This window comes from Pelophylax lessonae (assembly GCF_965119305.1).
Source record: "Pelophylax lessonae genome assembly, chromosome: 2".
Taxonomy (NCBI): domain Eukaryota; kingdom Metazoa; phylum Chordata; class Amphibia; order Anura; family Ranidae; genus Pelophylax; species Pelophylax lessonae.
In genome coordinates this window covers 542593456-542621380 of record NC_138769.1, presented here as the reverse complement: position 1 = coordinate 542621380, position 27925 = coordinate 542593456, and positions in this window count along the sequence as shown.

Sequence of the window (27925 nt, the reverse complement as noted above, 5' to 3'; positions counted from 1 at the left end):
TCACTTCTGCAGTCGGCGGACAAAATTCTTGTGCAGTCTTTTGCACTTTTCAGCGGACAGCCCTGGACAAAAGATGGCCTGATCGGTCGGCCGACGATCGGTACGTGTGTACGAGGCATTACAGTCCCTATCTTGTTTGTAAGCTGGGGACTGCCTGTACTATACTCTGTACACAAACATCAAATGTCTAGGACTTTGTTAATTTGATCTTTTCTTCGGTATTGATAAGGTAACCTTTGCAGCCTGTCCTATTTTTCCCATTTACAGTACTAAATTATCCACATGTCAAAAGTAGTACCTAACTATGAAGCATATGTGTTTTCCTGCAATTACACTTGGCTGTCTTAAGCCTACATTCACACTTATCAGGTGGAATTTTACTGAGGTTTTTAGTGCAATTTCAAGGACAATGTCAAGTGTGACTTCATGTTGGTTCAGGTGCAATTTCAATGTGATTTTGATATAGCTGTCTCTTCGTCTCCCTCTCTTTCTCTCTCTCTCTATCCTCTCAAAGACACTATAGCGTGCTAGAAATCCCACTGGAATCTCTTAGTCTTTGAACACCTATGCGGTTTCCATTAGACTCTATGGAGAGGAAAATCGCCCCACACCAAACATGCACAGGATCCTTTTTAAAATGCATTGCATTCAGATTGCAAATATGTGAACGTCCATCATAGAAAGTTGTGTAATTTCACTTCTCATCAGATTCCATGCATCCTGGAACGCATACGAAATCGCATCAGTGTGAACCAGGGCTAAATGGCTATGCTTTTGGTTAGAAGATCTTGCATAGCTAATGCCGGTAATGCTAATCCTGCTCATTACAGAAACATTACCTAGTTTGCCCTATTATCACCAGCATGTTTGAAACTTTCATTTTCAAAATCAGTTGGAAGATTTTTAGGAAGTTGGAGCACATGTGGTCCTTTGTAATTGCTTTCAAATAATATCTCTAATGTTAATAATCTTCCTCAATTTTGTTTTTACAATAACTGATAATGTATTTTATCTATGGCAGTATTTTTATACTATTTGGAACAGGTGTTTTATGAAAAAGTGTACTTTATAATAAGCCAAAATGCCATTTTACAGTGGTACATTTTGCTGAACTGTTTGGCTAAAGAGGGGTAGCAACACTTTTCTGATTAATTATTGCTGGGGATTCATTTGAAATACTCATTTTATGATGAATTATATTGTGTTTTTTGGCTTAAGTCATTTTCTAGCGCATTGCTAAATTTTAATTGTTCTGTGCTTATTTTTCCGCTTGTGATGAATGATTCTCTGAATGATGTGCCTTGGGTCACAGTTAAATGTGGGTTTTGTTGTGCACTGTGCTTTTATATAGACACGTCGGTCATAAAATACGTAAACACATAAATGGAAACTTCTTGTAAGATCATAGAGGGAATTGTAATCACAAATTGTTCTCAATTCCCTGGAACAATATATGAGAATAATTTCCTTATTCTTGTTTTACTGTTGTACAAGTAATATAACACATAAAGAGAAGCTGGGAGTTGTTCCCTTAGCAATGATGTACTGGTTGGCTTTTTCCATTGCATTTTTATACCTACTGAATGACACTCCAAGAGTTGGGACTGCACACAGTCTTATGATGTCTTTTGTTTTTTAGGTTCAGTAATAATCTACAATATACACATGTGCGGCTCTCATATAAGTACTTGTAACTACTGTGCTGCCATTTAGATAATGAGTACTGCATACCTGTTATAATCATATTTTTATGCACAAGTATTACAAAAATGCTTGTGGATCTGCCTATGTTTTTTCCTTATTACTCAACAAGGATTAGGGATTTCAGGTTTAATACTACTCCTGAAGCTATCAGCCATAACCCCATTTTGTTTTTTCAGCCAGATTCCTCATGAAAGCGGTCCAAGCGGCCCATTAGCTCAGAAACTCACTGGTGTTTCTTAGGCTTACTGTTTTTACCGGCGCTCCCAAAAAAAACAATCCAACGGTGTTGGCAGCTGGTCACCGAGGCGATAAAAGACTAGATCGCCTTTGATCGCCTCTATGGCCTTGAAAGACTGGAGTGACGTCATGACGTCACTTCTGGTCCAGAGTGGAAGAAAAAGATCAAAACTTTTTTTTTCTTTTTTTTAATTCTTTGCTTTTAAAGGTAAATGAGAGATTTGGGGTCTTTTTGATCCTAGATCTCTCCATAAAGAGGACCTATCATCCTTTCTTTTACAAAGGATGTTTACATTTCTTGTAATAGGAATAAAAGTGTTCAAAAAATAAAGGGACAGTGTAAAAATAACAAATGAAATAAAAAAATTAAAGCACCCCCATTCCTCTGTGTTTGCAAGCAGAAGCGAACACATGCATAAATAGTACACGCATATGTAAACTGTGTTTTCACCACAAGTATCTCTGTGAACGTTCGAGCAAGAGCAACAATTCTAGTGCTAAACCTGCTATGTAATTCTAAACAGGTAACCTGTAAACAAATTCAAAGTGTCGCATATGTAGATTTCTAAGTATTGTTTTCTGTTGCCATTTCACAAGCGCGTGCGATTTTAAGGCGTGACATATTTGGTATCTGTTTACTAAACATTATCAGTCATATTTTACAAAAAAATGGGGTGTGTGTGTGTATAATATATATATATATATATTTTTTTTTTTTTTTAATTCATTACAGTGTATTAAAAAAAAATACAATGTGACATTAAACATTGCAACAATTACTATTTTATTATCCCTTGGGTCTCTACTAAAAAAAAGAAAAAAAAAAAAAAAGAAAAAAAAAAAAAAAAAATATATATATATATATATATATATATATATATATATATATATATATATATATAATTGTTTGGGGGTTATAAGTCATTTTCTAGCAAAAAACAGTGATTTAAGTAGGATGACAGATTCATAGGACTAAATATAGTCACTGTAATTTTTTATACATTGCATGAGGCTCTTGAGACTCATTGAATGCACTGAACTTTTTTGAAATGGTAACATAGAATACAAACACAATAAATAGATAAGTCAGTGCATTTATAGATGAGGTGAGAGGAAATGCTCCAGTGGGGACATTTGTCTAGAAAGCGAATTGCCTCCATTTTGGAATCTTCCTCTAACTTCCTGTTACATCTCTGGGGCTGAAAGTGAAGGGAAATTACCTAATGTTATACTGTATCAAAGGTGGGAACAACAAAATGTATAATGTAGGTATACTGCACAGCCATTGAAATATCTAGTGAATATTTAAAATGAACAGACACACTAAGAGCAGTTTTGCTAAAAATCATAAAACAAAACTTTACTGGACATCATAATACATAAAGCTATTAATACACATAAAAATTACCGTAAACATTAACAAGACTCAAACATACACTCCTATTCCCAATATCCCAAACAAAGGTAAAAAAAATACTTAACTCTGGCAACAGCTTGCACTCGATATCTGGAACAGGACAGTCAGGAGGTTTTTTTTATGCTGCATGCTTTCCTTCCACAGCTCCAAAAACGAACCTCTCTTTCCCCCATGCTAGAGACTCCATTTACAGTCTTGTAGACCAGAGACCACCTACATGATGTCAATATTCCTGCTGACCACTCGCAGGTCATTTTGTGAAAGATGTAAGCAAGACATGGTTGCACTTCCCCAAAACCACATGGTCAATTGGATATGCGGCAGCCATCTTTACATACGAACTTCAAAGCTCACTAAACTACCTGTGGGTGAGAGATATTATTACACATGTATGGGAACATTTGTCATGAATCAGTTAAAAATATCCACAACTGATACATGTACAGACATAAAAAAAAATAACCAAACGTTTTAACACTTATTATATATTTTTTTTTTTATTTATTACAGGCACTTGTATAGCGCTGTTAAATTACGCAGTGCTTCACATACAGTATATATTGTACATTCACATCAGTTCCCTCAAGGAGCTTACAATCTAAGGTCCCTAACTCACATACACATATAGGGGCCAATTTAGACAGGATCCAATTAACTTACCAGCATGTCTTCAAAGTGTGGAGAGGAAACTAGATTTCCCGGAGGAAACCCATGCAGGCACAGGGAGAACATGCAAACTCCAGGGAGGTATTTTTAGAGTTTGGATTCAAACCAGCGACCCTAGTACTGCTAGGTACCTAACTATTTCATCCAAAACTAAAAACAAAAAAAAAAATAGTTTTGGCTCTACGTACACATTAACACTTTTGGAAATGTCTGACTGTTAGGCTTCAGGGCTCTCCGTAGCTCTCTAGTCCCTACCTCATCACTTGCATTCAATAATGTCATAAAAAGTGCAGTGAAAGTCACTACATAAAAAATGCAACAGTGGGGTTACTATATTGTGGATTTCAGTGCTGAGAATATGATTGTATTTGATGCAAAATATTCAACATATCAAGAGGTGAAAGTTTTGTGAAACCAACAAGAAGTTTCCCACAAGTATTTTCCTCTTGAACTTTTTAGCCCAGATAGACTTCTGAAAGAAGCAAAGGTGCACCAAATGGAAATTTTGGAGCCGAAAACCGAAAATGCAGGATGCACCTGGCAAAAAACCGAAACCGAAAATTTTTAAAAAATATATATAGTTTTATATATAATTCTATTACATTCAACTTTTTATTTAATATCCTGAATTTAAATGAATATGAATTTTATTGTCGGGTTTTATTGACACCTTTAGCGCAAGACAAATGTAACCCTTTAAATTCTATGTATGTCTTCACACAGGTCCGTTGTGCTTCCATTGTGGTTTTAAAAATCCTGCTTGTTGCATTTTTGGTCAGTTAAAAAAATGCACCAAAACCGCACCTCCCCTTTCAAATGCATTAAAAATGCAGCAATAATGCACCAGTGCTACGTTTTTAATGTGGTTTTTGAGTCACGTGACTTATCAAAAACACACCATAAGCAAAGTAAAATTGTGGCAAAATCCATTTTCTGCACCATTATCGGCAAAATGCCGATAACACCATTTTCGGCCGCCGAAATTTTGGTGCATTTCAAGAAAGAAGCTTCTACAGACGTCGACAATCACGCTGAAAGATACACAGGGTTGAATTGCTGTAAATGAAAGTACATCTTTACCAGAGAACGGTTTTAGGAGATCTGTTTAACAGTAGCTTGTATGGGAAAGGAAGTAAAAAGTCCAGGATTGGCCCATCTGCCACGTGGAAAAGATTTGCAGTCATATGAGACTGAGCATATTTTTTTTTTTTTTTTTTGCAGATCTGTTTTGTGCAGCTCATACTTTACTTGCATTTGTAACATTATAGCTATGGTAGAGCAGAGTGATGAGAATTTTATAGTGCAGGGCTGCTTTTCATCAGTGGTATCTGGGCATCTTAACGTCCTTGTGCCATTTTAACAAAAAAAAAAAAAAGCTGCTAAGGTGTGAAGTGCAGGTGCTTACAGCACCAGTAGCTTTCAGCCTCACCACTTTTTCCAAAAGACAAACCATTCTTAACAGGCAAAGTTTTGGTATTTCCTGGTAGTAATTATGCTTGTCAACCCACTGCTTTATTCCATATATATACCCACTGTCCTATTGGCCGGTGACATGGTCCAAATAACCTTATAGGAATTTATGACGGGAGGGCAAAGGGGCATGCTTTGACACCACCAAGAAGTGTCAGAACTTTGACCAAAAGGAATGGCCCAGCATTTGAAGGAATAGAAAGACTAAGGTCCCTTTCACAGTAACGGATCAATTGGGTCCGTCTGTCCGTTTTCCAGGTGGACCTGATCAGACCTCTATGGAACAGCGGGGTTAAATGGACACCTGTCCGTTTACACCCACCAACATTTGAGACACTAAAAACAGACAGCTGGGGATCGGTTCCCCTTCTGTCAATTGGATCAGATGGCAGTCAGGTGTAAACAGACAGGTGGTCCATTTATATCCGACCACCAATAGTGGAGAGCAGGCTGTGTCTGTGTCCGCTCTACATAAGCCAGTAGACACAGACCAGCCAATCTGCCTGCTCAGTAGGGATTAGTGGACAGATCCCCTGCTGAGTGGGCAGGCTCCTAGTGGAGCCCGCCTCGTGAGAAAAGGGCCTTAAATCTACAGATTCACTCTCTAAGGGCCGGTTCACACTCTTGCGAGTGCGGCGATTGCATGTAATATCGGAGCGCACTGCTCTTTCATTACATGCGATCGGATGTGCGGATGCAAATTCAGCCATACACTTTGTATGGCTGAATTCGCACTGTATCCGCACCAAACACACAAATGACCCTTTTTTCCAGCCGCATCCGGATCGGATCGCACAGTGGTTCACACTTGTGCGATCCGATCCTGTGCGAACTGTCAGATCGCACTGCGATATGCGATCAAACTGGGGGTGTCGTTAACATTTAATTGACACCCCCTGCGTATCGCATATGGCAGTGTGAACTGCCAGAGGTGCGTTTGCGATGCGGGAACAGGCTGCGAATTTGCAGTCTTCCCGCATCGCACAAGTGTGAACCGGGACTCAAGCAGAACACATATTTTATGCTTTTAAATATCTTGCATAATAAAATGTCCTTTTAGGATTTATTATTCAGTTAAATGAGAAAATACCTTAAGATAATGAATACTAATGCACCATGTAAGAATATTTAAGTTTGTAGTCATATAGTAGAAAAAGACCAAGTAGAGTCATGTACTTTATAAAGTACATCTTTCCAAATACAAAAACTAACACTACTATTATGCAAGTTTTACATACTGTATAATGTGTAGTTGAGGCATTTGTTTGCATTGTGTTTATTTTATAATATTTTTAGAATTTTTTTTTTCTTCAAAAATTCCAATTACTTTCAATAAATTGTGATTCTGCTTTTTTTTTTTTTAATAAGTAAAAGTATTTTTGGATTATGAGCTCAGTATTTGAAAAGACATCAAGACAATGCTATGAATAACCTTCAAACACTACCACCCCACTGTAATAAACTGTAGTCCTAATGTTGATTAGAGCCATCTCAAAGCCACAGGGTGCAATTTAATAAACAGCACTCAGTGGGGCACATTATAAATTAAGATTCATGCGGTAGAGGAAAAGTGCCGGATCGTGGTTTAGTAACAGGAAGTCAATAACCTGTAACAAGCCTAGCAAACACTTTGATTTTTCTTTTGCATCTTTCATTTAATAAGAAAGATTTAGAACAAATTGGCACCTTACCTGTCCTCTGCTTATATGTTTGATTGGCTTGAAACAAATAAAATAAATACTACCTTCACATCTGTGTTACAGAAATTCTAATTAGCACCCTTCTTAAAGGATTTAATTCATACTAAGTATAATTGCTAAAAGTGGATTTAGTAAATAATGCAAAAGAAGATAGATATTTAAAAGCATGTGGTTTTTATACTATTCAATTTAAATTGAAAAATGATTAGGATATGTTGTAGTATTGGCAGGTCAAACAACAATGTTACCCAATGAAAGGATGACACGTGGTCGTGTGGCTACCCATCCATATATACTATCCAATTTTAGGGTTTTGTTAATCTAAACTCATTCCTTGCTGCATACTCACATTTTTTTTTCTTAAATTTGTGTCTTTGTGTGATAGTGACAGATCAGTGACCTGTAGTTAAAATAATCAAGCAATTTATGAGCTGTATTTTGAATCTGTAACCACAATGTACTGGATAATGCCAAAGGTTGCAGCACTGTTCAATCGAATACACTCAAACCAGGGGAACGATTTTTACTGCATTAAATTGGAGAGTAATTTGCTCTCACGGTGCTTTCATAGTTTATGCTTATTGTCTGTTACTGTTAATGCGTACAATTTCTGTAGCTTAGCGTTTTTATGTGTTAATGATGTAACTGGAGATTTGTAGAGGAAATTCAAATCCATAGTTCCCTATTATGCTTTACCTGACTCAACGTTTTTTCTTTTTAATTGAAAAAGTGTACAACTCATTTGACTTGATTTACTAAAGAAATAAAATGTATTTCCACATTGTAAAGTACAGGAAGGCTTCATGTACACGGGACGTTTGAAAACCCCTCCTGAATGCTGGAACTTGACCGCTAGTAACTGTCAGTTAAAAACGTCCGTTTTGCTGCGTTTACATGCCGCGTTTTGCCGCGTTTACATGCCGCATTTATGCGGCGTTTGCATTTAGAAGCATTTTTACATTGTAAAATGGTCAGGAGTGTATCCCCTTTGAAAACACCTATAAAAACGAAACGCTTATAAATGCGAGTTACCATTTGGTTTACACGCTGTTACAAGCATTTGGCATTTCAAATGCCAATAAACTTCTGTCTGAACGCATTTTTTTGCTTTCAAAAAATGCCACTAAACTCAACTGCCTCTAAATGACTATAAATGTGTAGAAAAAATTGTACACGGACAGATATGAGAACATAGAGGAGAGTTCAGGGGGTGCTGAAAAAAACGCCCAACTGCTCCTAAAAGTCTGTTTATCAGCAGCAGTGTACATGAGGCCTGAATGTTTCTCTAAGTGAATGAAGTAAAGCTGTTGCTAGGACATTGCTATGATGCTTCAGTCACTCCAGCCCCACTCTCACAAGAGCAAGCTCTCTTTTGGATTGAAACTGCATGCACTGTGCTCTATTTAACTAGTTGCGGTGACACTGAGCTCAGAGTTATTGTTGCTGATGAGCGAGAGCACATGCCTGAGGTTTAGAAGCTAAGAGAAAGCATGCTCTTGTGATGAAGGAGGTGCACATCAATAGCTGGAGCCTAGGTGTCCTATCAATAGCTGTGTCCTATCAATAGGGCAGGATGGAGGACGTCCAGTTATATGAGTTTTTTTAGTCTTCTGGAGGGGTGAAAATGGCCTACAACATTAGCAGGTACGTTGTTCAGGGCACAGTTTAATTTTATCTACTGGTGTCCCTTAACTGAATGAGCAGTTTTATTTTTCTCAATGGTTAACTAATTATTTAAAGTCAGAAGGTTTACTCCGATTACCTAAATGTAAATGCTTTATGACATCCAGCATCCATGTGTGCATGTTCTTACAGATCACTGGGACGGTATACTATGTAAAGCCTGAGCTTGCTGTCCTATTTCTAGGCAAACCTAATTCTAAGTGGTGTTTTTTTTAAATAAGACTTTCTGTATGTGAGAGACCGTAAGAAGCCTGCTGTGTGGGTCTTCTAAACCAGCTGTTCTTCATCATAAACAAGGATCCAGAGGTCACCAGATTACCAAAATAAGACAGCAGGGGTGGACCGGCGCATATGGCGATGCTTGAAAAAAATATAAAGTGTTGTCTAGGTTGTTGTATGTATCGTCTGGCTTACTTTTCAGTTCTGACTGTTGATCTTTCATTTTTTTATTTTTACAATTCTAAATACAAATAATAGATTTGGGTTTTATTTTTTGCACTGCATTGACACTGTTGGGGATTTACAGATTGCTGAAAGCATCGCAAAGCCAAATGTTGCCTGTTCAAAAAAGTTTACTTTTCTTTTCTATTTTGCGCTCATAGCAGAAAATATTTGTGTTTTTCTTTTTTGGGATACAAATTGCAAGTTCTCTTACATTTTCCTGTCATTTATATTTATCATAGTGGCATTTCAAGAAAGGGGGAGAAATGGCCCCTGTGATGTCCTTAAAACGCATTGTCAGCGTATGTGCTGTAGAGGAAAACCTGTGAAAGATGAGCAGCAACTGTCAGCAATGATCACACGCTAGTTTTCTTATTCTTCTTGAATAATTCTCTTGTCTTGTACATTATTGTTCCAGTTGTATGGGAACTATAGATAGTTCATCTGTTATGTTCCCTGCAGAATGTTCATTGTGAATTCCACAACACATATCAAATGAGAAGTCATTTTACTTTTATAAATGCCTTTTCTCTGCAGCCTCAATTTTAGGAGTGGGTGGACAGCTTTAGTGAAACATAGCCAGTCATACACTAAGGTTTCCACATAATTCATTTTTAGGCAACGTACGACCTCAGCAATGGCAGGATTAAAATCGGTTTGATATATTCACCAGATTTTCTAACTTCTTTTGGACTGCTACCTTTGCGTTTGCTTCTAACCTGTAATTGATAAATTAGGATTGTGTATAATACATCGGCCCTGTGTGGTTGTGCAGCAAGGCTTCCTCTTATGTCTTAAAGCCCTATTCATACATGTGTGTTTTTAATACGCATGTCGGAATGCGCTAAAATACATGTGTCTTCAAAGGCAATGTTATAGATAGAGCCTTGCACATCTGTGTGCTGCGTCACACCTCCTTTTTTTTCTTTAATTAGCTCAGGTCTGTTTTTTTTGTCAGCTTTCATGCACTTTGACATCCATAGAAGTCAATACAGGCAGTCCCTGGTTTACAAACAAGATAGGGACTGTAGGTTTGTTCTTAAGTCGAATTTGTATGTAAGTCGGAACAGGTACTTTTGTTAAGTGTAGCCCCAGCCAAAAGAATATTTTTTTTACATTTTTTGGATAGCATAAGGAAGGGTTAACACCCCTGTACCATTTGTTTTGCTGTCTCTACCCATGTTCAGAAGATTTCACCTCAATTTCTGTCCCTATGACAACAACATTTTTGCACATTTTGGGTTGTTGTGGAAACAAGGATTGGTAATAAAGTATCAGTGGAGACACCTTTTTCTAATGGTGCACCGAAATTTCGGCAACCAAAATTTTCGGCCAAAAATGGGTTAAAAATGCCGATATTAAATATGGCCTCCCGGTGATGTTACTACTACAACTATGTGTGTGAATGAACTAACACACCGGGTGGGCGAGCGGCCACTAATAGCTATAACTATGTTAACCCTTCACTTCCCTGTCAGACAGGTATCTCCGCTGACAGGGAAGTGAATGGCTCACATAGTTATAGCTATTAGCGGCCTCTCGCCCGCCCGGTGTGTTAGTTCATTCATATACATAGTCGTAGTAGTGACATCACTGGGAGGCGGGCCGCCGGCCAGAGGCGGGACTTTAGAAAGGAAGGACACAGGAGGAGCGGAGAGTTTGCCTGCCTGTGACATGGAGGTGCTGACAAGTAAGGAGATTGCATCATTGCGGTGGGGAGGGGCGCTGAGGCAGGTGGGGGGAGCGCTGAGTCAGGTGGGGGGGGGGGGGGGCTGAGGCGAGGTTACCAACGGTATTAGTATTATGCAGCATGAGGGGGTTAATGTATTGCCACTGCTGGTCACTGATGCATTAGTGACCGACCAGTGGCAGTTAATTAACCCCTTTGTGCTGCATTAGTGCAACCAGTGTTAATTAACACTGACACTAGTTGCAATAATGCAGCACAAAGGGGTTAATTAACTGCCACTGGTCGGTCACTAATGCATCAGTGACCAGCAGTGGCAATACATTAACCCCCTCATGCTGTATAATACAAATACCATTGGTAATTAAATTAACCACTTACCAACCCGTCACAGTACATATACTGCGACAGGGTGGCAGCTACAGGTGTACGCCGCTGCCTGTTTCTGGCGTATGCCCCTGTTCTATCTATTTTAATATATTTGGGGGAAAAAGTCATTTTCGGTTTCGGTTTTCGGCCAAGGGCATCCTTCATTTTCGGTTTCGGCCCAGAATTTTCATTTCGGTGCATCCCTACCTTTTTCCAATGAGAACGCTTACAGGAGTGAATTTCTCTTCCTAGGGGGAGATTTCTCCTCACTTCCTGTTGTCTCCCTCCATTTGTAAGTAGGAGTCATTTGTAAGTCGGATGTTTGTTACCCGGGGACCGCCTGTAGTAACTTATGAAAATGCATGAATGATGCAGTTTGCATGTTAACCAGTCATAATAGCTTTTATGTTGGGCAGCATTTAAAACATATGACATGAAAACAAATTCAACATGTACATAAACCTATATGCAAAATGTACAAAAAAAAAAAAACATAGAAATGTAAAGGCAAAGATGTGATCCTGAAAGTCTGCCGGTTCAGCAAGAACACATGTGCGGCAGCAAAAGGGTTGGCTTTAACATCCATATGTGTTGCTGAACTGCCGGTGTTTCAAAGGCAGCTCTTCATCCCCACTAACGATCGGCAGCCAGCGGGAGCACCTCCCGATCATGTGACCGTCAATCACAGTGGCCACATGATCTTCAATCCCTCTAGCCCTCCGGGTGTTCAGAACCTTTTAGAGGAACGCTGGAGCAGGTTTGAAAGGGTTAAGTGAGATGGGTTGTAGGCTTATTTCATATCTAAACCCAAAAAAGTAAAGATACTGTAGCTTAACCGTCACTAGTGTCCTTTTATTTTTTACCTGGTGGTTTGGTGAATAATACTTTTTCTGTCCTAGAGTGGGCACACTCGCTCCTCCACTGCATCTATGGAGGAAGCCATGGTTGTCACCCTAAAACAGGACTACAAACATATGTTCCTCTCCTATCTAAATGACATAGGAGGCAGGGAAATTAATAGTTTACTGAAGATAGCTTTGAAGTAAGGCAATATTGTTTGATGTTTCTACTTAATTCACAGGAAGTACCATGAGCACAGCATTTTGGCAAGGCCAACAGGTATTTTTTGTACTTGCTATATTAAATGTTCATAGCCTAAAGAAATAAAATTAATGCAGCCCCCCCCCCCCCTTCTAAGCTCTGGTAAGCTGCAATGTTTTTGGGTTTAGAAATTCTTTATATTTAGGTGAGAGGTCATAGTTCACTTTACATTTAAAGTAGAACTAAGGGCAAAACATTTTTTTTTTCATTTTGGATAGCGCATGGGAGGGTTATAACCCCTATCAGATTTTTTTTTTTTTCACCATCTTGTGGAGTTTTACCTTTATATCCTGTCCCATGGCCAAAGTGAAAGGAAATCTCTGCAAATTAGGGGATTCCTTGGGGACTCCCAGGTCACCAGAACTAGTGTCCCTGTTGTAAGATTTTCACTCTATTACTTTTCTGGGACAACCCAAGGTTTGTGACTTTCTGTTAATTTCACTTTTAATGATAATGGTAAAGAGGACAAATCGAGAGGGAGAATGTCCTTAACGGGGGCACAGACAGCAATGCAAACTGACAAGTGGTCTAATCATAGGCGTGTGCCAGATATGCCTGGACATACCCTAATAACCCCATGTATTGCAGATTTCCCCTGTTTAGACCCCTCATATTTCTGCAAAGCTCTCTAATGGGGCCCCTAAAAGAATTGTAAAAAAAAAAAAAAATGTAATTGTAAAAATAATAATAAATAATCAAAATAAAAACTACTGACCACATCCACTGCCCTACTTACACCAATTTCTGCCCTATTGACACTGTCCACAGCTCTACTGACACTGTCAGTATATATACACATGCGTGCACACACACACGCATATGTGTTTAAGCTTTGGGGTGCACACCCTAATGATTCTAATACCTCTCCCCTCTATCCAAAACCAAAAAAAGCTTTTGCTTTTAGATATACTTTAAGGTTACTATCATAGCTTTTTACTGGTGTGTTTGCATTTATTGGTTACTGTGATCTAGCGAATTTCCAAACATTTCAGGCCTATGTAAATGAAATACAGGCAGTTAACCGATTTAGATGCTTTTACTTTTTATATGAAGGCCTTTGCCCTGTGTTTTCACTGTTTCCAAAGTAAAAGTTCTATATATAAATTATTCATGAGTATTGAAAAATAATGTGTTTATTTCTAGGAAACATAAAAAATCTGGGAACTCTTGAAGACCTTTTTTTCTTTTAAATTAGCCTTTTATTGAAATAATGTCACATTTAATGCACTATGCTTTAGCCATAGCTATTTACCCTCATTTATTCTCTGGTCTGGATTTCAACATAAATGACAACTCTAAATACAACACTAAATACAAAATACTTTTCCAGATCATCTTGTTTTTTGTATCTTTATTGCACATCACTAACCCATTTTAGTGTGGATGTTGAAATAAATTGCAGTAATACTTCATAATTATCCTGATATTTCAAGATTCTTCCTTTTTTTCAGATAAAAAAATGTACTGTCCTTTCATCAATACCTTTTTAAAATTGATTAATTTATCAAAGTAAAAATTTTGAATACATTTATTAATAAATGAGGCATCCTCTTGACAGATCCAATTGTACTATGAAGCATTAGGCCACACCACAGTCTAAAAAAAAAACCAATTTTGTAATTGTAAACAACTACTTCTCATTGATAATGTGAGCCAGATATATACACATGTATTTCATCATAATCGCAGAATCATTCGGCCATAAAAGGGTCTGTCAGAAGGGATAAAGGAGTTGTGGGGGAAAAAAAAACAGTTCAGTGTATTGACAAAGAAGTTGTTTTCCTATGACATCAGTGGTAAATGTTATATGTTATTAGTATTTCATTATTATTATTATTATATTATGTTATACAGGATTTATATAACGCCGACAGTTTATGCAGCGCTTTACAACTTGAGGGTAGACAGTACAAATACAATACACTTTAATACAGTAGGAATCAGAGGGCCCTGCTCGTTAGAGCTTACAATCTAAGAGGGAGGGTCAAGGGATACAGGAGGTAATAACTGTGGGGAATGGGCTGATAGAGAAAATAAAAGTACAGTTATTACGTGGTTGCCAGATAGGTTTCTCTGAAGAGATGTGTTTTCAGGGATCGTCTGAAAGTGGACAAAGTAGGAGATAGTCAGACAGATTGGGGTAGAGCATTCCAGAGGATGGAAGAGGCTCAGGAAAAGTCCTGGAGGTGAGCATGGGAAGAGGTTACAAAGGAGCTAGAGAGCAGGAGGTCCTTGAAGGAACAAAGAGAACAAGTTGGTTGGTATTTTGATACCAGGTTAGTGATGTACCTGGTCGCAAAGTTATGGATGGCTTTGTAAGTTATGGTTAGTTAATTTAATTTAATTTGTTGGTTGAGTGGCAGCCAATGGAGGAATTGGCAAAGAGGGGTAGCAGACACAGAGCGGTTTGCAAGGTGGATGAGCCTGGCAGCAGCGTTCATGATGGACTGAAGGGGGGATAGCCTTTTTAAAAGTAAGCCAATGAGAAGGGAGTTGCAGTAATCAAGACAAGAGATGACCAGGGAATGGATTAGAAGCTTTGTGGTATCGTTGGTTAGGAAGGGGCGTATCTTGGAGATGTTGCGGAGGTTGAGGCGGCAAGCTTTGGACAGTGACTGGATGTGTGGCCAAAAGGATAGTTCAGAGTCCAGGATTATACCTAGGACCTTGGCGTGGGTGAACGGGTTGATAGTTGTGTCGTTAAGGTTGACAGAAAAAACAGGGGAAGAGGAAAGTGGGGAAGGAAATATCATGAGCTTGGTTTTGGATAGGTTGAGTTTGAGGAAGTGATGTGACATCCAGGCTGATATGTCTGTTAGTAAGCTGGTGATGCGTGAGGAGACTGATGGTGTGAGCTGCGGGGTGGAGAGATAGATTTGGGTGTCATCAGCGTAGAGATGATATTGAAAGCTATGGGAGGCAATCAGCTGACCCAGGGAGGAGGTTTAGATTGAGGAGGAGTGGTCCAAGAACAGAACCTTGGGGGGGACCCCGATAGAGAAAGAAAGAGGAGAGGAGGTAGTAGAGTTGTAAGTAGCACTGGAGGTGCGTTGGGATAGGTAGGATGAGATCCAGTGAAGAGTACAGTCACGGAGGCCAAGGGAGTGGAGTTTTTTGAGGAGGAGGGGGTGGTCTACTGTGTCAAAGGCAGCAGAGAGGTCCAGGAGGAGTAGTACAGAATAGTGTCCATTGGTGTTTGCTGTTAGTAGGTCCTTAAGGTCGTGGTCGTAGGTCTTGAGTTTAAGGAGAGCAGTTTCAGTGGAATGTTGAGGGCGAAATCTAGATTGAAGGGGATCAAGAAGATTGGTCGCTCAGTCGTTTGTAGACCAATCATTCAACGAGTTTGGAGGAGAAGGGGAATAAGGAGATGGGGCGTAGATTGTGAAGATCCGTGAAGTCCAGTGAAGGATTTTTAAAGATGGGAGTGACTAGCACGTGTTTCAGAGAATTAGGGAAGATGCCAGAAGAGAGGGAGAGGTTGAGGATGTGAGTTAGAGAGCGTAGAATAGAGTCAGAGGGTGAGTGTAGCATGTGCGAGGGAGCAGGATCCAGGGGGCAAGTGGTTAGATGGGTGTTAGCTAAAAGTACAGCAACCTCATTAATACTAGCAGGGTGGAACGAGGGAAGTAATGATTGTACCTGTGGATATGGGTTGTTAAGTGATGGAGGTTTCTGCACATTGGAGATCTCCTCACAAATTGTATCAATCTTATTTTACAACATTGACATATTAAAGTTATTGAGGTCTAAAGCAATGACATATAGTAATGAGATATACAGTGCAACCAAGCAAAGAAACCGCTATTAATAAAAGTATACACTTTGCATTATCACACATTTGTGTCTGTTTGGGAAATCATTAAAAAGTTTTTTTTTTGTTTTTTTTTTAAAAAGCACATTCAGCACAGATCTCTAGTATCTGCATGTTTCACTTTGTTATGTCTCTGAAAATGTAGCAAGTACTAAAAAATATCTGACAGCAATTAACGTGGTTGTAAAGGCTGAAGGTTTTTTACCTTCATGCATTCTTTGCATAAAGGTAAAAAAAAACCTTCTCTATGCAGCAGCACCCCCAGTACTTACCTGAGCCCTATCACAATCCAGCGAGCCCTATCACAACCCAGTGATTTGCATGAGAGCCTTGGCTCTCTGGGGATTCTCCCTCCCCATTGGCTAAGACAGACAGTGAGCCAGTGAGTAAAGAGTGGGGCCGGGGCCAGTCTGGCTCTGTGTGAGAATGGACATGCCGAACTGTGGCTCAGGAGCCCCCATTGCAAGCTGCTTGCTCTGGGGGCACTCGGTAGGAGGGAGGGGCCAGGAGTGCCGGCCAGGACGTGGGAAGAGGAGAATCGATGCTGCTCTGTGCAAAACCGCTGCACAGAGCAGGTAGGTATAACATGTTTGTTATTTGAAAAAAAATTTACTTTATAATCACTTTACGTATTGAGCTGACACCATTGTCACTGCTGCAGTGAAATCACAAACAGCGTTGTCAGCCCTGCTTGTGATCTCCCCTGCTGGACTATACCAGCACATCTACATCATCTTCTCCCCTTAAAGTGGTAGTACATTTGTGTATGCTACTTTTACCCACAGATAGGCTTATAATAATGCTTACCTGTAGTCAAAAGAAATTTCTCTATCGCTCATTGACAGACGTAGTCTTCTTGATTCTCAAGAGCTGGGTTATGTTGTCTCCGCAGGAGTAGGACTAGGCAGAATGACAAAACGTTCTGGCTCCACCTTAGGGGCAGTCCCTGAGGGTATATCCTCCCTCTCTCTGCTACAGGGAATCAGTTTTTTTCTGTCTAGTCAGGAGTAAGGACCCAAGTTCCTTGCTGGGATCTTTTGGTCCTGGCAAGACTTTTTTCTTTAAGAAAAAGACATTTTTTTAGGTAGTTTTCTCCAGTGTTTTTTTCCTGTGAGATCTTCAAGCAAAAATGCCGGACTGGGCGACACTTGTGGTCACCCCAGCCGGCCTACGAGCGCGTGCAGACCATGGCATTGCGCTTGGTCGGCCGCGACACATTCAAGTAAGTATGCGGGGCCGGGCGACGGGCTGGATGTTGAGATCCAGTGGTCACCCCGGTTTCTGCCTACGAGCGCGTGCAGACCAGTGCGCTGGGTCGGCCGCGACGGAGTCCCAGTAAAGGGACTGACTTTGCGAGTTAAAAGTCTCGCTTGGACGCCAGGTACCAGAGAGTCGAGGCGTCCACAAACCCCCACCCCGGTGGAGAGGGTATTGTGAAGAGAGGGTGCCTGTCGGTTCGGTATGGTGAGTAAACGTTCCCTTTTTTCCTCATTATGAGGCAGTATATATTATGGGCCCCTCCATATATGGTCAGTATATATATGATACTTACAAGTCCCCCTTGTAATACAGCATGTGTTTGTGGGAAGTGGACTTGGTTCAAGAGCTAACACTCTACCCAGCAGACTGTAACATTACAGCAGACATAGGAGGTATAATCCTACCTTATGTGCAGTGTATCTCTGTAGATCCATATGCCACCTCTTAGCAGAGTGCAGGTGGATGTGCTGGGAAGACGATATCGGCGGTCCGCCGCCATTTTGCCGTAGACCGAATGCATGTATGTCCTCAGGTCACGCCGGCCGCCATGTTTTTGGAGTCTTATGTCTCTTCTATGGGAGCGGCCATGTTTTGTGAGCCCAGCTACCTCGTGGAGGGCTGGGAACGCCGGAAGGCGTACACAGGGGGCGGAGCCACGCCTTCTGCCCGGGAAAAAGCAAACAGCTCCTTCCAGTCTGTGTAAGACAGACGCTGACTGCAGTTTGTTGGAAACTGCACTGCATCGGTTGGTGAGCCTTGGGGGTCCCTCTCTCTCTCTCTGGGATCGAGAAGCAGGTACTCTGAGGGGCGCTATTGCGCTAGGGGGAGACACACAAAAAAAAAAAAAAAAAAAAGAAAAAGTTTTTTTGTTTTGCTGGCAAAGGTGTCCTGTATTAACATGGACCCTGCCACTCATGTATCTCCTCCGGATCCCCTCGAGGGGTCTGCGGGATCCTCCAGCACCCCATTGACAATTGAATCTTTGTCAGCTATTATGGAAACTTTTGTGTCCCGGGTGGAAGTGGCTTGTCAGGGACAGGGCGCAAGAAAGCGACCCCCGCCTAACCCCTTATTATCTGAAACCTCGGATTCAGACTCTGAGCCTATTTCTGCAGTTGCAGGTACTTCATCTGGTATTGGTGTCTCGGGTCCTGTCTCTGCAGACAGTGAGGAGGATGTTTCGGCATCCGCCATAGCCCGAGAGGAAGCGTTGGTAAACGCACTCATTGTATCTGTTCAAGGGGTATTCCATCAGAAATAGCTGAAACTGAGATCCCTTTTGGGACTAAAAAGCGCATCAAAGTGGCGAAGGTTTTTCCATTGCCCAAATGTTTTGGCAATCCAATCGAAGAAGAATGGCGTCTGCCAAAACACACTTTTAATATTTCTAAACGCATTGACAGGCGTTATCCGTTTGAGGAAACCCTTATTAAGAAATGGACAGAACCACCTGTGGTGGATTCACCTATTGCTAGATTGAATAAAGCCACGGTTATTCCTTTAGAAGACGCTCCGTCTTTTAAAGATCCAGTGGATCGCAAGATAGAAGCTATGTCTCGCACCATGTTTTCCTTGATTGGATCAGCTTTCAGACCAATAATTGCTATTGGTCTGGTTTCGCAGGCTGTAACTGAATGGACCAAGTGGTTACGCCGGGACTTAGAAGAAGTCCCTCAGGCGGTATCAGATTTGTTGGAACAAATGATACAGGGGTTACAGTTTGTATGTGATGCGGCGTTAGACGCCACTCCATTAATGGCGCGAGCATCAGTCTCAGCAGTGGTTCTCAGGCGTACACTGTGGCTAAAAGGTTGGTTAGCCGACCAAGGTTCCAAAAAAGCATTGGCTAATATCCCCTTTTCAGGAGAGCGTCTATTTGGAGCCAACTTAGATGAGATCATTAAGGATCTCACCGGTGGAAAAAGCACCTTTTTACCGCAAAATTTTAAAGGTAGAGGAACTCGTCAAAAACGAGGGCCTTCTTTTTCTGCTCACAAGAGGTTTTTTCGTCCAGCGGGTGAAAAAACTAAGTCCTCCAAAGCTCCTGCAGGAGGCGTCAGGGGTCGTTGGTCGGGCAAGCAAAAGCCCGCCCCCTCCAGACCTGAAGATAAACCATCCAAAGCCTGAAGGTGCGCCCCCACCCATAACTGGGGTGGGGGGACGTCTTCGCCGGTTCCCGGATCCATGGCTTTCCAGAATCCCGGACAAATGGGTTTGCGAAGTCATAAGGTCAGGGTACAAGATCGAGTTTTGATCTCTCCCACCGGCGCGATTCTTCCCTTCCAATATCCGACTATCCGCAGATCGTTTAGAAGATCTGCGGAGAGCAGTCACAGATTTACTACAACAAGGAGTGGTAGTCCACGTTCCTTGGACAGAACGGTTTCAAGGGTTTTATTCAAACCTGTTTACAATACCCAGGAAAGAGGGCAAAGTGCGTCCAATTCTGGACTTAAGAGCACTCAATTCTTTCGTCAACATAAGAAGATTCAGAATGGAGTCCATTCGCACGGTAGCAGCTTTCCTGCATCCAGGGGATGTCCTAGCGTCCATAGACATCAAGGACGCCTATCTTCACATTCCCATTTTCGCAGGACATCAGCGTTTTCTACGCTTTTCCGTAGAGGAGAACCACTATCAGTTTGTGGCGTTACCTTTCGGTCTCGCCACGGCTCCGCGGGTCTTCACAAAGGTGTTGGCCCCAATGTTGGCACTTCTGCGCCAAAGAGGTATATCGATTCTAGGTTACCTAGACGATCTTCTGCTTCATGCAGAGTCTCCTCAGACCTTGCTACAAAACATAGAAATTACTATGATTTCTTTACAGGAATTCGGGTGGCTGGTGAACCAGCAAAAGTCATTTCTGGTTCCCACCCAGAGGCTCGAATATCTGGGTCTAATTCTAGACACAGTCAGGACAAGAGTTTTTCTTCCGGTAGGGAAACTCCGAAAGATTCAATCTGCAGTCCAGTTGTTACTGTCCAACAGCTGGTCTTCCCTTCGGACTTGCATGAGGGTTCTGGGGTTGATGGTGGCTTCGTTCGAAGCAGTCCCATTTGCCCAGTCCCATACCCGAATTCTTCAGCAAGAGATTCTTCTCAGATGGAATCGGAATCCGGAATCCCTGGACAATCAGATCCGATTGAGCAAACAGACCAGAGAGTCTCTGGTATGGTGGCTTCGGTCTCCGATGCTCAGCCAGGGAAAGTCATTTCTGCCAATATATTGGACGACAGTGACCACGGATGCCAGTCTATCCGGATGGGAAGGAATTCTCGGTCAGTTATCTGTCCAGGGACTTTGGTCCCCGGAAGAATCCAGGTTACCGATAAATGTATTGGAACTGAGAGCGATCAGACTTTGTCTGATTCACTGGACCGAGCAGCTCCAGGGCAGCTCGGTTCGGATCCATTCGGACAATGCCACGGCCGTGGCTTATGTCAATCACCAGGGGGGCACCAAGAGTGTCCGAGCGGCCAAAGAAGTGGCTTGCATTCTTCACTGGGCGGAACGATTTGTTCCAGCAATCTCTGCGGTGTTCATTCCGGGGGTGGAGAATTGGCAGGCAGATTATCTCAGCCGTCAGACCCTGGATCAGGGGGAATGGTCCCTCCATCCAGACGTTTTCCACCAGTTGTGCCTACGGTGGGGCACCCCGGATGTGGATCTGTTGGCATCACGATTCAACAGGAAAGTTCAGAGATTCGTGGCTCGCTCCCGCGATCCTCTAGCAGAAACCGCAGACGCACTGATCGCCCCGTGGGGGCAATACCAGCTAATATATGCCTTCCCTCCTCTCGCGTTACTGCCAAGACTTCTTCGCAGAATAGAGGAGGAAGGAATCCCAGTAATCCTGGTAGCTCCGGACTGGCCTCGTCGAGCTTGGTACGCCGACATGGTCAGACTGGTGGCGGACGTCCCGTGGAGACTTCCTCTCAGGGAGGATCTACTGTCTCAGGGACCGATCTTCCATCCTGCTTTACGATCGCTGGCTTTAACGGCCTGGCTATTGAGACCCAGGTGCTGAAGGACAAAGGTTTGTCAGCTTCAGTTATTCCTACTCTAGTTGAAGCAAGGAAAGCGACTTCCAGAAAGATTTATCATCGCACATGGAAGTCCTACATTGCATGGTGTGAACCTTTGGGGTTCCGTCCTCGGTCTTATTCGATTAGTCGAATATTGGCTTTTCTGCAACAAGGGGTTGAGCAGAAACTGGCCTTGAGTACTATCAAGGGTCAGGTCTCAGCATTAGCCATCTTCTTTCAGAAGCCTTTGGCTACTCATTCCTTGGTGCGGAATTTCATCCAGGGGGTGCGACATCTGGCTCCGCCAGTGCACGCGCCGTTACCCCCCTGGGATCTTAATTTAGTGTTGTCGGTTCTTCAGAAACCTCCCTTTGAAGATATTAGGGAGATTCCTCTACCCACGTTGTCCCAGAAGGTGGCCTTCTTGGTGGCTATTACTTCTGCACGCAGGGTGTCAGAACTGGCCGCATTATCTTGTCGTTCACCATATCTGGTGGTTCATAGAGATAAGGTGGTTCTTCGTCCGAATCCATCCTTCCTACCAAAAGTGGTTTCAGAATTTCATCTGAATGAAGAAATTGTATTACCTTCCCTGTGTCCTAAGCCCAGTCATCCTCGGGAGTTTGCGTTACACTCCTTGGATGTGGTCCGGGCGATCAGGGTATACTTGAAAACGACAGACTCGTTTCGCAAGACGGATTCACTTTTTGTGATCCCAGATGGACCCAAAAAGGGGTTGCCTGCATCTGCCGCGACCATTTCCAGATGGATCAGACAGACGGTAGTACAGGCTTATTCTATTAAGGGTCGGGAGTCCCCGTTCCCTGTTAAGGCGCACTCCACTCGGGCACTTAGTGCGTCATGGGCCTTTCGCCATCAGGCGTCAGTGGTCCAGGTGTGCAAGGCGGCTACCTGGTCGTCGGTGCATACCTTTACTAAACATTATAAAGTTGATGTAATGGCATCGTCTGATGCCTCGTTTGGCCGCAAGGTTTTGCAGGCCGCAATTTGAGGAGACCAGTGGTCTACCTCGAGGGTTTTTTCCGTTGGAAAATTTTTCTTTAGTCTCATTCTTTGTTTATAATGAGCCTTTAAAACTTCTAGTTTGGCACCGGTTGGGCCTTCTAGATTGGATTTGATTTTGTCAATCCCACCCCTCATTTGTGGCACTGCTTCTGGATGTCCCAGCTCTTGAGAATCAAGAAGACTACGTCTGTCAATGAGCGATAGAGAAAAATGGATTTTTGTAAGAACTTACCGTAAAATCCTTTTCTCTTAAGCTCATTGACAGACGTAGTACCCGCCCCTCTATCATTGAGTTGGGTTGGGTTAAATTCTCTGTACTGCTTTAAACAGAACTGATTCCCTGTAGCAGAGAGAGGGAGGATATACCCTCAGGGACTGCCCCTAAGGTGGAGCCAGAACGTTTTGTCATTCTGCCTAGTCCTACTCCTGCGGAGACAACATAACCCAGCTCTTGAGAATCAAGAAGACTATGTCTGTCAATGAGCTTAAGAGAAAAGGATTTTACGGTAAGTTCTTACAAAAATCCATTTATCTCTTAAACGTGTGGCGTTTAGGATATATTCCATGGAGCAGCAGCCGGTGACGTCACCAGAGCATGTGCTCTGAAGGAATGGCACACCAAGGTTTGTGCCGGAAACCTTGACTCCCAAGGCAAGTGAGTAACGTCATCGTGGCTTGGCCAGTCAGACAGCCGGAGCCCACGAACCCGAAAGGAAAACCGGGTGAAGATTAAAGCCCTGTCAGAGGTGACAGTGCACCGCTGGAGGGCTTCATTTTTAGGTAAGACTCTGTGTATTAGAGAATATTGTTTTTTACATTGTGCCCAGACATACACTTTACTGTTTCATAGTTTTAAAACTGAACAAAATAAATGCAGAAACTTTTCCATGTATCACATTTAGGCAGGAGATATGTTAAACATCTTTTTGGCAGGCATACAGTCAATCTGGAAAGTATTCACAGCGCTTCACTTTTTCCACATTTTGTTATGGTATAGAAGTTTGTTTGAAATCTTTGCAAATTTAATAAAAATAAAAAACGAAAAAATCACATGTACATAAGCATTAACAGCCTTTGCTCAGTACTTTGTTAAAGCACCTTTGGCACCAAATACAGCCTCAAGTCTTTTTGAGTATGAAGCTACAAGCTTTGCACACCTATTTTTGGACAGTTTCTCCCATTCTTCTTTGCATGACCTCTCAAGCTCCATCAGGTTGGATGGAGAGCGTCGGTGCACAGCCATTTTCAGATTTCTCCAGAGATATTAAATCGGGTTCAAGTCTGGGCTCTGGCTGGGACACTCAAGGACATTCACAGAGTTGTCCTGTAGCTACTCCTTTGTTATCTTGGCTGTGTGCTTAGGGCCGTTGCCCTGTTAGAAGATAAACTTTCACCCCCAGTCTGAGGTCCAGAGGGCTCTGGAGCAGATTTTTGTCAAGGATGTCTCTGTACATTGCTGCATTCATCTTTCCCTTGAATCCTGACTAGTATCCCAGTTCCTGCCACTGAAAAACATCCCCACAGCATGATGCTGCCACGGCCATGCTTCAAAGTAAGGATGGTATAAACCAGGTGATGAGCGGTGCCTGATTTCCTCCAAACATGATGCTTGCCATTCGGGCCAAAAAGTTCAATCTTTGTTTCATCAGACCATAGAATTTTGTTTCTCATGGTCTAAGAGTCCCTCAGGTGCCTTTTGGCAAACTCCAAGCAGGCTGCCAAGTGCATTTTACTGAGGAGTGGCTTCCGTCTGGCCACTCTACCTCACAGGCCTGATTGGTGGAGTGCTGCAGAGATGGTTGTTCTTCTGGAAGGTTCTCTTCTCTCCATAGAGAAATGCTGGAGCTCTTTCAGAGTAATCATTGGTTCTTGGTTATCTACCTGACTAGGGCCTTTCTATCCCAAACACTTAGTTTGGCAGGGCGGTCTGCTCTAGGAGAGTCCTGGTGGTTCCAAACTTCTCCCATTCACGGGTGATGGAGGCCACTGTGCTCATTGGGACCTTTAATGCTGCAGACATTTTTCTGTGCCTTCATACAATCCTGTCTCAGATGTCTATAGACAATTCCTTGGACTTAATGGCTTGGTGTTAGCTCTGAAAAGCCCTGTTAACTGTGGGAACTTATATAAACAGGTGTGTGCCTTTCCAAATCATGTCCAATCAACTGAGATTACCACAGGGGGACTCCAATCAAGTTGTAGAAACATCTCAAAGATAAGTGGAATCAGGAAGCACCTGAGCTCAATTTTAACCACTTGCCGACCAGTCACTTGGACTGTACTGCGGCAAAGTGGCTTAAATCCGTCCAGCAACGTAGACCTACGTCGCTGGACTCCTTCCCTTGTGGGCGGCGCTTGCACGCCGCCGGAGGCTCGCTCCCGCTGTTTTCAATCACAGCGGGAGTCGGGCCAGGGGAGGAGCGGCGGTGATCACCACCGCTCTTCCCCGATCGTCAAGGAATCGAGTTTGGAGATCCGCCCGCTTGTGTAAACAAAGCGGGCGGATCTCCTAAGTGACAAACAGTGACAGATTGCAGGGTTCAGCATAGCTGAACATGCGATCTGTCCCTGTGTCACTCAGTCACCTCCCCCCACACACGTCAGTAAGGACCAGGCATACATTAACCCCTCCCTCTCCAATAAAATTAACCCCCTTCCCTGCCAGTGTCATTTTTACAGTAACAGTGCATATTTATAGCATTGATCACTGTAGAAATGTCACTGGTACCCCCAAAAGTGTCAAAAATGTCAGTCAAGGGTCCGATCTGTCCGCCGCAATGTTGCAGTCCCGCAAAAAAAAATTGCAGATCGCCAACATTACTCGTTAAAAAAAAAACACCAAAAATGACAAAAATCTTTCCCTTAGTTAGTAAACGCAATTACTTTTGCGCAAACCAATCAAAATACGCTTATTGTGATTTTTTTTTTACCAAACAGGTAGCAGAAAACAAATTGGCCAAAAATGTAAAAAAATTTTGATTCTTACATCTTTTTTGGGGGGGATTTCATACAAAAAAATGTGAAAAATATTGTTATTTTTTCAAAATTTACGCTCTTTTTTTTTTGTTTATAGCACAAAAAGTAAAAATCGCAGAGGTGATCAAATACCACCAAAAGAAAGCTCTGTTTGTGGGAAAAAAAAGGACGTAAATTTTGTTTGGGTACGGCGTCGCACGACCGCGCAATTGTCAGTTAAAGTTGCACAGTGCCGAATCGCAAAAAGTGGCCTGGACGTAAGACAGCAAAATCCTCCGGTGGTAAAGTGCTTAAATGTCATGGCAAATGCTGTGAATACTTAATGTACATGTGATTTTTTTTTTATTTTTAATAAACATGCAAAGATTTCAAACAAACTACTTTCAGGTTGTCATTATGGGGTATTGTTTGTAGAATGTTGAGAAAAATAATGAATGTAATCTGTTTTGAAATAAGGCCGTAACATACCAAAATGTGGAAAAAGGGAAGCACTGTGAATATTTTCTGGATTCACTGTAGCTTTGTACTTAGCTGGCACAGTTGCCCAGATGCACTGTTTTATGTCTTTTATACTGCATTGATTGCTCTCTCAGGAGAGCTTGGTAAAAGCAGCAGCTGGAGGGGTGACCCCCTTCCGCCACCTGTAAAAGTAATCCACTGGCTCTTTAGTCAATGAGATTACTTTTACCAGCTTCAGAATCTCTGGCTGAAAAAAAAAAATGTATTTTGCAGCTGCAGCAATGACCAAGATATTATCCTTCCAGTTCAGCAAAGTACAGGTACGTCACTGGTCAGCAAGTGGTTAAAGCAATGCATATTAACCCACCACAATAGTGTATATCCGCCCTAAAGGATTTTTTTTAGCAATATGTAGAATACAATTTATTAGGCAATGTGTTTAACTGCTTCCCACCCGACCACTGTACAAAATAAAGGCTGGGTCAAACAAGCGCTGTTCTGACTGAACGTACCCATACATCCAGTCAGAATGTGTTCCAACATGCGACCTCATGGCTGCATCGGCACGATCCTGTGATGTCCCTCGGACACAGCACATCACACATCGGGATATGGGATCTCTGATTGGCCCTCCCAATCATGTGATGGCTGTGTCCAATCACAGCCATCACACGATGTGAACATAGACACATGCCCCTGTGTTGGCTCTCCTCCTCAGCTCAGTGAGAGCTTAGTAAGGGGGGGGGGATCGCTGCAGTCTGTCCGTGATCTCTGTGTGGCTTATAGTTTTTTCTATTTAGCACACTGATTACACAGACTGCAGCCACACCAGTGCACCAAGCGCCATCTGTCCCTGTTCACAGTGCACATAACATCTGGCACAGTGTACTAAATAATGACTTTTTTTTTTTAAAAAAGTGTAAAATTAAAAAAAATAAATCAATAAATAAAAAAAGCATCAGACCTCCTCTAAAATGGTAACCTATAAAAGTTTATAAAGTGTCACCTATGGAGTTTTTTAAATACAATAGTTTGGTGCCATTCCACAATTTTGAAGCATGACATGTTTGGTATCTATTTACTCGGCGCAACACCATATTGTAAATTTTACAAAAAAATTGGGTATTCTATTGTGTTTGTGTGCTTTGAAATTAAAGTGTTGAGTTAAAAAAACACTGCACAAATACCGTGTGACATTAAAAATTTGCAAAACCTACGATGTTATTCTCTAGGGCATCTGCTAAAAAATATAACTTATTTGGAACATTTTATAACCAAAACTAAGAAAAACCCGTCTTCATTCAAAATCTTCAGAGTTTGTTCATTTATAGCGCTAAAAAAAAAAAAAAACAGTGGTGATTAAATGCTACCAAAAGAAAGCTCAATGTGGGGGAAAAAATGATAAAAATGTCACATGGGTACAGTAATTGTCATTCAAAGTGTGAGAGTGCTGAAAGATACAAATTGGCCTGGGCAGGAAGGGGGTAAAAGTGGCCAGTATTGAGGTGGTTAAAGTTGTTCATACTGAGCACGCAGTTTTGTAACTCAGTTTTGTCATCCATAACAGCCTAAATAAAATGCATAGTTACTACCGCACTTCAGTTTACATAGTTAACATATAATTACAAAGTTACGTAGTTAGGTTGAAAAAAAGATGGAAGAGAAAAAAAATACACAATCCTATACCCACAGTTGATCCAGAGGAATGTGAAATACCCCAGCAAAGCATGATCCAATTTGCTCCAGCAGGGGAAAAATTCCTTTCTGATCCCCCGAGAGTCAATTCGATATTCCCTGGATCAACTTTAACTATAAATGTTAGTACCCAGTTATATTATGTACATTTATCTAAGAATCCAGGCCTTTTTTAAAGCAATCTACTGAGCTGGCCAG